General features: G+C 40.4%; 1 pseudogene; it reads left to right on the top strand.

Annotated features, from left to right (window-relative positions):
- The first annotated feature begins 2,230 nt into the window (after window positions 1-2,230).
- LOC131904799 (nucleoside diphosphate kinase B-like) lies at window positions 2,231-10,062 on the top strand (annotated as a pseudogene).
- The last annotated feature ends 294 nt before the right edge of the window (window positions 10,063-10,356 follow it).

Raw genomic sequence — 10,356 nt, 5'->3', positions numbered from 1 at the left:
TCACCACATAAAAAAGTTTGCAAGTATTTCCTCTAGATCTACTTTTAAAAAATTTACTGAATATTGTATCATTTTTTAAAAATGGTTGGTAGAATTCAGCTACAACGCTCTCTGGCCCTGGTTTGTGTTTTGTTAATCTCATCTTCCCTTTTTATTTGTTTTTGGTGTGTTCAGGTTTTCTAGGGTGTGTGTGTGTGTGTGTGTGTGTGTGTGTGTGTGTGTGTGTGTGACTCACTCATGCTCTGTTCCATAATTCCTGTGGAGTTTGAATTGTGTCCTCTATGATGACCCTTGATAGACAAAACAAATGTTTGGTGGCTGAATAATGAAATTATCATGAACACTAATAATACTAATTTCTGTTACACAATACTTTAGATGCAGAAGCCATATGAAAATGGGCAAACTGTATACTGGCCACTAGCAATATCAATCTTCTAGTGATGTAATCCTGGGAGGCTGCTGGTCATTCAGCCTGCTCCTAGGCAAGGTCCTAGTCAAGCAATCCAGTGCAAAATTCTTACTAGATGTATATCTACTGACTAATTAATACCCCTCTGACAAATGGGTCAATGGGATGAGTAACCTGGATCCCACAATGCGGAGAACTGCAGCTTATTGTTGAAAATTTTTGGGGATACACTTACTAAGGAAGTGTTGCCCATACTGTTGCTCATTTAAATTAAAAGGTGGAGGGAGACTCTTGTCTATCTTTTCTTTAAATTTTAGCTTCTTAATGGAAATTTATGGTTCTGGCACTTTGAAGACAATTATTAGGAAGTGTTTAGCCCCCTCTTCCCATTTTCTGTCAACAAGAAATGTGTGATTTGATTTCTTTTACTTTCTTAAATATAGTACTGACAGATCTCATCTCCCATTTCCAACAACCCCATCTAGCTGCGCCTCACAGGAAGGGTGTGTACTCAGTCAGTGCCAGCTGGGGTCTGAGAGGTATGCACACAGCTACCTCTGGCACTTTCATACTTTCAAGAGGGGTGAATTTGGACCTTGGCAACTTCCTCTACCAAAGTCTTCAGTCACATTACTTGTCAACAGTATAAAATAGGACCACTTCCCATTTAAATCTCACTTATATTTATTCTCTATTTCTGTTACCTAGATTAATAAATACATGTGAGGATCTTGAAGAGTGCAGAAAAATTTCCAAGCACTCCTAGGTCGCATTACTTTAAGATATTTTTAAGGAAAACTGCTTCGAAACTGTTCCCATGGATGGAAATTGCCAATGTCTCCTAGAAAAGCATGCACATCTTGTGTCTTCAGCAATAGAGCACTCAGCGAAGTAACTCTGCAGGAAGAGCGCCAATAACCACAAGAGGGCGATAGAGTGTGAGCAGTGACACTTCAGTGCCTTTTCTCCCAGGCTCCCAAATCTGCTGTACACTGACGAGAAAACGACAGGTTGTAGAATGGGTCAAGATAGTGATGAATTTTATCAGAATAATCGCATAAGGATACAACAAAGATAGTGTTTATAATATAAATGTTAGTAACAGAAGAAAACCCAGTACCATATAGTATTGATTATTTATGTGACTTCCTAGGATTGTGAAATCTTTTCAAATATAAAAGAATAAAAAAAAATTCCAATTGATTATTTACAGTTTGAAAAATGGTGTTTCAATTGGATGGCATGGCAGTAAATCAAATATTTGTATCTCAGGGGCCATTTATATAAAGTTCTTGAATAAAAACATATTGTAAATGAACAGAATTTACAGAATCCATTTTTTTTTCCCTGAAGAACTCAAAGGGTTTAGCCCCAAACCTTTAGCCACAAAATGTACACAAAAGACATCACAACATTTCTCAAAACACGAAAACAATGCAGATAAACAATGGAGCATGGCGTGAAGTGAGAATAAAAACCAAAATGCAGATACCAGTGTAACTGTGGATACTGGCAGGGAGCAAATCACTGTGCTCCCCATAGGGTGCCCCAGGAGCACAGTCATCACCCTGAGATGCTAAATGGATGTGCTATACCGGGTCACACCCATGTAATGATAGAAGATAAATGGAGCTAATTTCAGGGCCCATAAACGGGCAGGCAGCTCCATCTTTCATACTAGAGAACTCATTGCTGGCTGTGTGGGACACTCTTTCTGATGGTCCACATCTACTTTGGAAATTTGTAAGACTGTAAAATGAAAGAACATAATGTGCCATCTATTTGATATTTGGATCTGCTTTCACTTAAAGACACAAAATGTCACTGAAGACTGAGAAGTTTAAAAATGTCCCAAGTAAGAGCTAGAGTTTGAAGGAAGTTTTGGCCTTTTGCCTTGATGCATACTATGAAATCTTTGTCTGCATGTGATTGTTTCAGTGATTTCAGATGCATATAAGCCTGGAAGTTTTCTGAAGCAGAGCCTTGCAACTCAGAAAAGACATATATTGCATTATGAGTCACGGATGAGCACTGATGTATCAACAGTATTGATTGCTTGTATAGCAATGCCCTCTGTACTTTCTGAAAGGATATATATGAACAATGTGTGTTTTTTCTTAATAGTCTTCTGAAAACATACCAAAGTTCAATTTGATTTCTAAGCTTCTAAATAAATTAGTGTAATAAAGCTAAACACGGCTACATGAATAGGTACTGAGACCAACAGGTAGCCTTGCAAATTCTCATCTCTGAGAATGTACAGATAATGTTAGAAACTACCTCTACTTTGCAAGGAACTGCAAGCAAATATTTTGCATCACTGTGGCACAGTTTTCTATGTACTTCCTTGGAGGTAGTATTCTTTGATGTGAGCAGTACAGATGTGAGCAGTGTGGCTGTCTCACCCACACACACCTGAGCAAGATCTGGCATCTGATGAGTAGGTAGTGTCATCAGAGTGACACTCACAGGTCCCAGGTGAGTTGACTAACTACTTAGAATTGAATTTGAATAGCAGTCATTATTATGGGGTGGAAGGTGGCAAAAGCCATTTCCACTAGAATCAGAAGAGGCAGAACTGAAAGACTCAGGGTGGCTATTCTAAGAGTGGTAAGCTGGAGAAGCAGGATAAGCCTCATGATCATACTTTTGAATAATGTAGTCATGGTCAGTAAATGCTAAAGAAAAAAGAGGAACAGAGCACTTAAAGCATAAATCTCCAGAGACATCAGCAAAATCATGCAGTAGCCTTCAGCCTGGCCTTTTTGTGGTTTCATGGCCTCTGCTGAGTTCAAAGGTTGTGGTGAAGTAAAAGATCACAAATACCGAATAGTCCTGAAATAGGGCGTGGTTTCACTCTGCCTGGAGTTGGGAGCCCTATAACTATGAGAGAGAGGCTAGATTCTTTTTTCACTCCTGCTACTTGCAAATATGTGGCACTCTTTATAACTATTAGAGGTAATATGCATACATATATTCACATATATAATTCCTGGCAGCTCTCAAAACATATGGAGGAAATAAAATACACTTAAATATGCTTCATAGGGAGGGAGAGGTGGTGCCTTCACAACACAGAAGACTAGAAAGTCCTATCACCAACTCTATTCTATCCTTAGAAAATTCCTGTCCACATTATCAAGATTAACAATGCTACTATGCCATGTGGATGACATTTAATCTGATAAGTAATGATAAAGGGACATCCTTCACAGAGCCTTCCTAAGAATTCAGTAAACCTGAATAATGTTTAGACTTTTTTTTAAACATCTTTTTTTTTTTAATTTTTTTATTATGTATACTGTGTTCTGCCTACACATATGCCTGTAGGCCAGAAGAGGGCACCAGATCTCATTATAGATGGTTGTGAGCCACCATGTGGTTGCTGGGAATTGAACTCAGGACCTCTGGAGGAACAGCCAGTGCTCTTAACCTCTGAGCCATCTCTCCAGCCCCTTGCTTAGACTTTTTTAATAGTAAAAAAACAATTATGATTCGTTAGTCATGACACATGAACCATATACATATGTGTGAGTGAGTGTGTGTGTGTGTGTGTGTGTGTGTGTGTGTGTGTGTGTGAATCACAGGAGAATCCAAGTGTGGGGTATAGAGCTATCTATATTAATTTTGCAATATTTCTATTAATATAAAATTATTCCATAATCAAATCCTTGTTTTAAGATACCACAGGAAATGTTGTTTAATCCACCACAGATTGTATTTGACACATTTAATAGAATATTGGGGATGCAGCGGTGAGAATCAGGGAAAAAAATTGGTTTGGAGTCATTCAGACAGGTATTTTAAGATCTGCTGAATTAAGTGGATAATGCACAAGTATTTTTAACTATTCCTAAAAATGGTTAGCTAAATGTCCATGTAGCTATGCCTTGCTCAGTGAAATGTTAACAAGATGAGAACAATTTCTAGTCTCAGGGAGAACCAAGGATATATTCTAGAGCCAGGCAAAGTGGATTCAAGTCTCATCTGGGCACGCCTACTATTAGATGTAGACTAATTCAATTCTAACACCCTGAGTCTGTGTCTATGAATCAGGGCTCACCAGTGTATTAAAGAACATCCGAGCGGTATCTATAAGAACAGATGCTCAAAAAAATGTCAGTTTCCTTTTTCAGCTACTTCTATTCTCAGCAGCTGCTGCCTGCCTGGATGTCTCCCAGGTCTCACAATGTAACATATTCCCTCCAAGCTCCCTCATGCACCACTTTTCATGCCAATGTATTTTTCTCTCAGACTTCCTTAACTTCCTAAATGGCACCTCTAGCCCATTGCCCACGCAGTTGTTTCTGCCATACGTGTAAGTGCTGCTCCCAATCCCTTCCTTTCTCTCCTGCTCATGCTCCACATGCAGCCCTGCACCTCTTTACCTGTGAACTCATTCATGTGTGTGCTCACTTCACTCTCTCTGCCTTGATGCCTCCTTCTCCTAAGTGCTCTCTACCCATGTCCAACACCCACACAGTTTTTCCCTTCTAGGCTTCCTAACTCCTACTTCTGTACCCCACAATCTCCCATGCATTCCTCAGGGGATGGACTTCAAACACGAATGAGAGCATGTCACTCCTATTCTTAGAATACCTCCAAGCTGACTCATAACCAGGAAGAACTTAAAACCCCAACCTATCACCCTGGCTTTCTCGCTACCCCAACACCACAGGATCCTTTCTCTCTTCCAAGAGGCAGCATTTCTGTAGAGGGGACTGGGGTGTATTCTTCTCTCTGTCTGCATCACAACCCAAGACTGGCTAAAAGACCTTAGGAGACTGATGGCTGCTTTCTTTATCCTTTCCAAAGAAGTTTTCAAGGCCTATTTTTCTTTCATTTCCCATTTCATTTTTGCTACCAGTTTTACAATTTTGAAAGCTCCGGGAGGGAACGGGCAAGGGTTTCTAATTCACTGACAAAGCCCTAGCATAGAGAACAAGCTTGCTCTGGTCTAAATTGAATGCTTCTAAAAATCTCCAGAAGAGAAGGAGATGCATTCTATTTATAACACCCATTAATATGCTGAAACATAAAAGCAGGCTTTTCTCTGAAGTGACTTTTCTATTACTTACTACTTGTCAATTGAGCCGGATGTTAGTTCTCTAAATAAAGATGCCAGAAAACATTAGGGTAATAATACCACTACTGGCATGTGTATTGAGAAAGACAGACAGGTTTGGTGACCCGGACATTTCATTTGTCAGAATGATTCAGAGAGAAACAGAAGGGATATGAATGAGTCACATTATAGAGGCCTAACTACAGATACCCATTCCACCCGATCCATTAATCCATCATTAAGTCAATCAATAAACAAATATTGATTGAACTTTATGCCTCCAGTCTGACTCCTACATATACATCTGTTGAGGAAAAAGACAAATTTGTTAGAAATTCCAAAGACATGAATTTAGTAAAAAAAAAAAAAAAAAAAAATGATTCAGATTCTGAGCACTGGGTATGAGGAGACACAAGCAACAGAAACCAAGAAGGAACAGTCAGAGAAGTAGGAGGCAAATGAAAAAGTGTTGTTTTGGAAAGCAGGCACAATAAGGCTTCCAGGTGGGCCGCTGCCTTCGTATTTCAGAGATCAACAGTGAGTTTAACAGTGCCAGTTTGGGGGAATGGCCAGGAAGAACTGTTGACTGGAATAAAATAAAGGAAGGGAGTGATGGGTACAAATGGAAGTGACCAGAATAGGACATGCTTGAGAGCTTTTGTTTCCGAGGGACACTAAGAGGAGTGAGCAAGTCCATACAGAAGTTCAGCTTCCAAGGTGTTCTCCCAAGGGAGCAGGAAGAACATGTCTGGAGTTTGCAAAAAAATGCACCATGGAAGGAGAGCTGGTCTGAGGTGCTGGGATATTCAGCATGAGAAAGCTCTTCTCAGTCTAGGGAAGAGGCTTAGGAAAGGAAGTGGTACATTAAGCAAATTGTTGCTTAAACAGAATTGATAAATGGTGTCTGGGTTGGAAAATAGAAAAACGCCCCCAAGGGAAGGAAATGTTAGGCACAAATAGGTATTCCAGATTAGCGACTTTCAGCCTTTCAGCTCTCATTTGCTATAAAATGTATTCTCAGTTACTTGCTGGAGAATACATGGAATATTAATATCAGATGCCCAAAAGTGTATGACATAAAGCTACCATGAATCTAGACACCCCCCCCCCCCCATTGAATCCCAGTTGTTGTCCTCATCATACTGTTTGGAAGCAAAGGTAGAGCGTGTATGCTCAAGACACTGTGTTATCTTTCCAATCCGCAGATGGAGTCTGATGTGCCCATGGCCCTGTACATCGTATAACTCTGAACGAGGTTTGAGGAAGGCAGCTTTCATAATACATCATCTCTCCAGCCTCGCTCATATGTTCCGCAATGTACTACTGAGCACTCTTTGTGTGCCAGGGCCTCTGCTGGCTGTTTTCTTGTTGAGATTCTACATTTCAGCCATGAAGGGTATCCCCTGGTATGACATTACTCTGGCTTTTAGTCAGGGCCCCCCCATTTTTCTCTCAGTCAGCTTCCAACTGTCATTCTGAACTCAAATGCAGAACTTTCTGGAACTTCTGGCCTCCATATCGATCAGGCAACACACTGAAATCAGAAACCATGTCCAGTGTACCGTTAAAGGATCCCAGGTGCTTGGAATAGAAAGCGACAGTAGCTAGAGACAGTGAGCAGATAGGAAGGAGCCTGGATAGACCTGAAAAGCATGTGTGTGCCTCTGGCTACTGTCTCCTTGTGTGCAATGACATCTTTGCCTATTTGCTTTTCCTAGGAAATAGTGAGTCACTTCAAAGTGAGGGGAAATATCTATGTCACTTACTAGAGTTTCTCTGAAGAAAACTGTGTAAAATGCTGTTGACTGAGTGGAAAAGATGCTTGAAATAGATACAGATCAATTTATAACTTAGGGACAGAAGGGACTTTTGTAGTTCTTTAATGTATTTTTTTAAATGTCCCATGTTCCTTCTGTAACATATTGGACAAAAGTCAGTGAGGTCAGATCACAAAATCTCCAATAAGATACAAGTTTTCTTCGGACAACAAACCTCTGTAGAAAGTTATTCCTGAGATGGCCAGTGAGGGGCTCAGTGGGTGAAAAGGTGATGACACCAGTCAGAGCCAGATGACACAAGTTTGATCTCTAAACCCACATTGGAAAGATAAACCTAACTCTCAAAAGTTGTCCTCTGCCTTCCACACATGGGCCATGGCATATATACCATCCTGAGTATACATTACACATACATACACACACACACACACACACACACACACACACACACACTAATAGTGATAATAATAATAATAACTAACAATAAATGAAAATTATTACTTATGTTGATCTAAATGCATTTCCTTTCAGACTTCTTTTCTGGCATATGGAGTGGGGAAGATGTTTAAAACAAACATAAAGCCAATGTCATTTCTCAGTTTCTTATTCTTTAGTTTGTTTTTTTTTTTTTTTTTACTGTAATTTCACCCTAATGAACTTATGGTCTATGCTAGAAATGTCCCCAATTCATCCTTCAGTACAACTTCACACAAACCAGTGTTTCAGCCTCATGATGCCTTAAATAATAACCATTTACTCTACAGTTGTTTTCAAATGCTCCAACTAGAGTTAAAGGCAGTGCTACAGGAATAGGCTAACCTGCCCGCTGTCCTCAACTGCTCCAACTAGAGTGAAGGGCATTGCTACAGGGATGGGCTAACTTGCCCCCTGTCCTCAACTGCTCCAACTAGAGTGAAGGGCATTGCTTCAGGGATGTGCTAACCTGGCCCCTGCCTACAGATATCAGATTGTTTATAGAAAGTAATCATGTTTTTTTCTCCACATAGGCTGTAAAGTATCTCTTCTCCATCCTCTATCTATATAAATGGGATTCCTTACAATGCCCCTGGTTAAATTCTTAGTTGATACTATTAAGGAAGTCTGTAAGATGAAAGGAATGTCAAGGGGATGAGAAAAAAGTGAAAAGAAAAGTTAGAACAATCTGAGATGGTGAAAGGGGACCCAGTGAGCAAAATAGAATTAAATATGATGAAATATCATCTATAGAAAATGTGTGAGGCCACAGAACATGGTAACCATGGGCAAATTATAGTCACAAGTTGAAAGTTCAGAATCTCAGTATTTTCATCTACAAATAAGGGTAACAAACACATTGTGGAATTGAAACTCCAGTAACATTTCCATTCATTGTTACGTACTAGATTAGAATTTAGGAGTAGAATTTGTTTATATGAATAAACAGACAGAAGCAGGACAGAGGATGTGGCCTTTGCCCTGGGCAGAGATTAGGATGTATGCAGGAGGAGGGTGTAAATCAATAGAAGGGACTGTCTCTCTTTGTTGTGGAATATTATTTTAAGATGTATTATATTTGTTTATGTTGTGGAACATTTGTTTAATGATGCAAAGATGTGTTGCATTTGTTTAACTCTGTGAAGCTGTATTACTTTGCTTGCCTAAAACACCTGATTGGGCTAATAAAGAGCTGAACATCCAATAAGCTAGTCAGGAGAGGGAGAGGTGGGGCTGCCAGGCAGAGAGAATAAAGAGAAGAATGAGAAGAGAGAGAGGAGAAAAGGAAAAGGAGAGGAGGATGCCAGGGGCCAGAAGTAAGAAGAGAAGGAAGATATAGAGAACAAAGAAAGGTAAAAAGCCCAGAGGCAAAACATAGAAGAAAAGAAACAGGTTAATTTAAGTTAGATAAGCTGGCTAGAAACAAGCCAAGCTAAGTCTGGGCATTTGTAAGTAAGAATAAGTCTCTGTGTATTTATTTAGGAGATGGGTGGTGGGCCCCCAAAGAAAAAATAGTAAAACAACAATAACATCAACAACACCCAACTATACCTCACTTTGCTGCTCTTACATAACCAGTTGTCTTACCCAGATGCTATAGCTTGGATAAGCACCACCCAAAGGCCACATAGTAAGAGCTTAGTTGTCAGGCTGTAGTGATGATGGGAGGGATGGAACCACTTTTAAGTGCTGCGGCCTAGTGAAAGGAAGTTCTTTGGGGGAGTGTCCTTGAAGGGCATCTGGGGACAATAGCCTTCCCTTTCTGCCTTCACCCTCCAGCTTCTCTGAGATAAGCTGTTTCTGCTGCCCCATGCTCAAACTATGACATACTGTCTGATCATAGGTCAAAAACCAACAGGACTGTTCTTTGCCCCCACCAGCAATGGCCAGTCCATCAGCTTTTGGACCATGGCCAACCTGCCATCAACCCAGATAGCATGCAGCACAAACTGGTGGGCAAGACCACCAAGCACTTCAAGCAGAAGGGGTTAAGGCTGCTGGCCATGAAGTTCTTTCAGGCTTCTGAAGAATACCCAAAACTATATTGACTTGAAAGCCCATCCTTTCTTCCAGAGCTGGTGAAGTACATGAACTCAGGGCCTGTGGTGGCCATGGTCTGGGAGAGCTCAATGTTTTTGAAGACAGGCCAAGTGATGCTAGAAGAGACCAATCCTGCTGATTCTAAACCAGGCACAGTTCGAGGGGATTTCTGTATTTAAGTTGGAAGGAATGTCATTCATGGCAGTGAATGAGTGGAAAGCACTGAGAAAGAGATCTGTCTATGGTTTAAGCCTGATGAAGTGATTGGCTAAAAGTCTTGCGCCCATGACTGAGATAAGTCCAGGCGGATGAAACAGGGTCCTTTTCAGCATTACTGATTATTTAAGTCAGGGTTCTCTAGAGTCACAGAACTTATGGAATGAATTTATTGAAATGATCTTCAGGCTGAAATCCACCACTGGTTAGCTGTGAATGGGAAATCCAAAACTCTAGTAGTTGCTCAGTCCCACAAGGCTGGGTATCTCAGTTGGTCTTCTATATATGCTGGAATCTTAAAGAAGTAGGCTCCAATGCCAGTGAAGGAATGAATGTGCTGACAAGGTGAGGGCAAGCAGGCAAAGAACCAA

This window comes from Peromyscus eremicus, chromosome 2 (genome assembly GCF_949786415.1).
Source record: "Peromyscus eremicus chromosome 2, PerEre_H2_v1, whole genome shotgun sequence".
Taxonomy (NCBI): Eukaryota; Metazoa; Chordata; class Mammalia; order Rodentia; family Cricetidae; genus Peromyscus; species Peromyscus eremicus.
The sequence above is the reverse complement of the archived record's forward strand: the minus strand, read 5'-3'. Positions and strand labels throughout refer to the sequence as shown.